Raw genomic sequence first — 4,438 nt, 5'->3', positions numbered from 1 at the left:
GGACCTGGGGCTAGCGGACTACACAAAATGGACCAAAGCCACCAGGGCGGAGAGCCAGCCCCCGCTGGGCCTGCGTCCCACCCACTCTGGCTTGCAGCATCGTCAGCCTGCACATCAGAGCTGTAGCCAGTCAAGCAGGGGAAAGAGAGAGATTGGATTTTAACCCTGCTCTTTCTCTAAGAACTGAAAGATGCCTTGAATATTTATTCAGTGACTCTCCTGGTTCATGCTTGGAAGTCAGTTTTGCGTCAGCCACGTCTCCTGCTGTGTAACGTGTGCAGTGTTAGAACTAGCTTCTTGGCTGCTTTCTGTCAGACGAGCTCCATTCTAGCTGTGGTGTCAGGACAGTGACCAAAGCATTTCTTTTACGTTCTTTCTAAGGACCCCCATTTCCTTGAGGTACCCTGCCCCTTAATGAAATCATTCGGGTTCCCGTCTTCTGAGCACAGGAGGGCACACAGCTTCAGCTGTGTCCCCATCAAGCTCACCTTCCTCGGGGCCCCACCCCACCTGGGCTTGACCCCTGCTCCCAGGGGCTCTCAGAGACTGGCTGACCCTGACCAAAGACAACTTGTAGCTTGGCACTTTAAAGCACACCAGCTGGGCGGCGTTGCCTTGAACAGAGCTTTCTTACTACCCTTCTTCCAGGAGAAGGAGTCCAGAGTCCTTGTGGGGGCTCCCCATGCGTGCCCCTAACCATTCTCAGATGCCTGAGTCAGACACTGATTGCCACCTTTCCTGTCATACAGACGAGGTCTGCCTGTGTGTGAGAAGTTCTCTGTCTCTGTCTTCCTGTACTTCCTGTGTGAAACCTAGTATCTACCTTTACTTCAAACTATTTTGTCAACACTATACAGATAAGAAAACCAAAACTGCAAAAGGGGGAGGAGCAGAGTCAAGATCTGATGCCAAAGCTGCTTTCTCTACTCCCGTCTCCCACCACTCACCCTACCCCCCACCCCCTCCAGCTTTGTTATCCTCCCAGGAACCAAAAAGCCCCAGCTATTTTCTGACCAAAATGTGTTTCATAACAAACCATCTGGTGCCTTTCCACACAGGACTGGCATAAGCCTCCTTGCCCTGCTGGCTGTCTCGCTGTTGATTTCCGTAGAAATGGAAGTGTTTGAAGTCCGCTAATGCAGAGGGGGAAACAAAATCAAATTCCGCAAGCATCATGCTGTTCTCTTTCCTGACTCTCCAACCCTGGGTCGGGACATACCAGCAGCAATCTGTCTTCAGAACCTCTTTTCTTCCTCTCCCCTGTGCCCCCCGGGGGCTCCAAGCATCCTGAAAGCCAGCAAAGCTGTGTGCACTATTTCCATCCCAGGTGCCTTCCAGTGGCCTCATGAGCACCAGGAGAAGCACACATTTCTGAAAAGCCACGCACACGACTCCAAACGCACTGGAGACCCAGTCCCTGGTGCAGGATGGGCTGGGACTTGTGGGGTCTTTATCAAAGTATGAGGACGATTCCTTACCTGGCCCTTGCTGCCCATGGACCTTGTCAGCCTCGCTATTCATAGGACAGCAAGGACTGGGAATGGTATAGACTGCTCGGCTCCAGGGGCCAGGAGTCCTGAGGATGACTGCTAATTGTGCCTGTCTTGCTGGGCCTTCGTCAGTTTGTCTACAGATAGTTTTGGTTATACTGTCTTTTGTGATGCTGTAAAGGGAGTTCTAATGAGGGAAAAATAAATGTTGTCTTTGAAATACAAGCAGCACTTAGGTGGAGTTGGCCTGCACACTGGGTGGGGGCAGGCGACCTCCTTTCTAAAGCAGATGACTTGGCCATTCACTGAGGTAACTACAGTAATCCCAGGTGTCAGCACAGAAAGAGGCCTTTGAAAACCTAGGTCAAGATGAGCCCCCTGAAATGTCTGTAAAGTCATGTGTACACCAGGGAACGTGTCCACCCTTATCCATTAAATCTTCAAATGGGAATGGGTCTGTGATGTTTACTCAATCGCAGACTTACCCTGCAGGCTATGAGCCCAGGCCTGGGCTCTGTGCTGGGGGGCAGTCTAGCTGGGGACCCTGTGAACTTGGGGTATGGCGTGAGTGTGGCTCGGGGCTGGGCCAGGAGTATGATAGGAAGGGTGTCTGAGTGATGAGCCTCTGCCACTTGGGAGCTGTGGCAGTGGGTCAGTCACCTTTCCTTGAGCCTCAGCCCTCTCATCTGTGAAAAAGATACAATAACTGGTACTGTTTTGTGTTCTTGGGGTTTGTGTGGCTCAGGGTGACTGTGATCATATGACAGCCCTTGGGAAACAGGCAGTGACAATTCCACCTTGTTAGTGGTCTACTTGGCGCCAGAGCAAAGACAGTTTGGAGCAAATATGCTCTGTTCAACAAAGATGAAGGAAAATTGAGAACTACTGTAACAGAGCTCTTTTCTAGATGCCTAGCACTGTACTAAGCTCACACCTTCCCCTTATTTAAGTAATTAATGATCCAGTTGGTCCTATCTCCCTTGACTGCTGAGGGCACCAATGCTTGGAGAAGGTGTTGTCCAGGGTCCTGCCTTGGAGGCTTTTCAGGGAGACCCTCCCCCCAGAAGCCAAGTCGGCGGGGTGCTGCCTGTGGATCCTGTGTGTCTGCTTAGTGGCCTTCACAGGTTGCTCTTCAGGGACGACTCAGGCCTCTGCCCTCCCCTTCCCAGCTGTAGCGTGTGTGGTCTCCTCGGGTGCTTGTGTCTCTGTCCCTTTAAAAGTGCAGGACCCAGGGGCGGAGCCCTTTGATGGTGGCCATGGGCAGAACTACTCTGACTTGCAAGTGGATCAAAGATGACTAAGACAATCTCTCCTCCTTTTCTCATAATCTGAGAAGACTTCAACAAGTTCATCTTTCGGTTTAAATTTGGCCAATGTCTTTAGTTTCCGGATGTCTCAAATTATGAATCCTGAGCACCCGCCGTCTGCTCTTTCATGCATAACGGATGAAGCTGGAAAGAACAAAGTCCCCTTTCAGATTTGATGTGATCTTCAGCTTCAGTGGGTAGATGTTGGGGTCTTCTTTCCCAGGAGGAGAAACCAGCCCGCTTAGGTCTCTTGCATGACATTTCAGCAAATCCAGATCAGGAATCTGGGCTGTGTCTGTGCCCAGGGTGTGGCTGGGGTCTGGTCGTCACCAGGCCTGCCTCCCTCCACCATTCCTGGGATGTGTGAAAACGGGCAGCCTGTTTATCTATTAAAACCCAGCTTTTCTCCAGTGCTTACCACTGGAGGTTAGGCTCTTACGACCACTTGCATGGTGGGTAGATCCCCACTTCTGGAATGGAACAACTGGGGGTCAGAGTGGTGGTGGAGTTGGTTCCAACTCATAGTGACCATGCACAGGCTTTCCGAGGCTATAAACCTTTATGGGAGTAAAAAGTCTCATTCTCCCGTGGAATGGCTGCTAGTTTCAAACCACTGACCTTGAAGGTAGCAGCCTGACTCGTAACCACTACGCTACCAGAGCTCCTTGACGGTTAGAGAGCATAAGTGAATCAACCAGTAAGGGGAGAACCCCAATCTCTGACTCCACAGCTATAGATTCCCATTGCTCTAGAGTGAAGAGCAAACCCCAGCCCAGTTGCCCAGGGCCTGCTATGCAGTGCCAGCAGGTGGGCAGTCTCCACTATAGAACAGATTGGAGGCTGTCAGGCTTGATACTGAAAGCAGGGTCAGAACAGATCTTTCCAGGGGACCACCCTCTGGGCTGCTTCTGTGGTCATGCTCATCTCACGATGTATCTTATCCACCGCCATGCTTACTCTCAGCAGGCACTCCCCAACCTGCGATGGGTCTCTGAGTGAGCTTCAGTGTCCTCGGGAGCAAACTTGTCTGCACCTTGCCAGAGGTGAATGCCGGGCCGAAGGTAGGCAGGAAGGTGGAGAAAAACGTGGCTCTGGAACACATGCAGCCTCTCCTCACAGGAGCTGTTTGAACTGCGGCACAGTGGCTGTGTTGGTAGCTCTGTTAGCCCACAGGTTATGTGACCTGCCAGCTTCCCACAGAAGCCTGGAGGCTAGCCCAGGATTCAGAGCTTGTGTGTTTCTCCATATCCTGGGGTGGCTCTGCCAGCCCTCAGCAGGTCACAGGAACATGAGAGAGCAACCCTGAGGTCTGCAGAGTGCTTGGAAGTGGGGCCATGAAAGAGTGGGGCTTTTAAGCTTATAGCTGTGTTATGTTGTACAAGTGACTTTCCCTCTCAGGTGACTCCCAGATTAGGAAAATACCCAACCTCAGTGCTGTGAGGATTTGGGTCAGCACCAAGGTGCTGGGTCAAGTCACTGCCTGTGTTTCCCTGCCAGGCAGACGTGGCTGCATCAGAAGGCCTGTTGCCAGGCAGCAATTATGACTGCACCTGCTAAGCCCCAGCATGGGGTCTTGGAAGGCTTCCTCAGGGATGGCTGAGGCTCAGCGCCTGCCCTTGACCTTTTCACAGTCCAGGTCAT

Source organism: Chrysochloris asiatica, unplaced genomic scaffold (assembly GCF_000296735.1).
Source record: "Chrysochloris asiatica unplaced genomic scaffold, ChrAsi1.0 scaffold00047, whole genome shotgun sequence".
NCBI classification, from domain to species: Eukaryota; Metazoa; Chordata; class Mammalia; order Afrosoricida; family Chrysochloridae; genus Chrysochloris; species Chrysochloris asiatica.
This window is presented reverse-complemented; position numbering follows the sequence as displayed.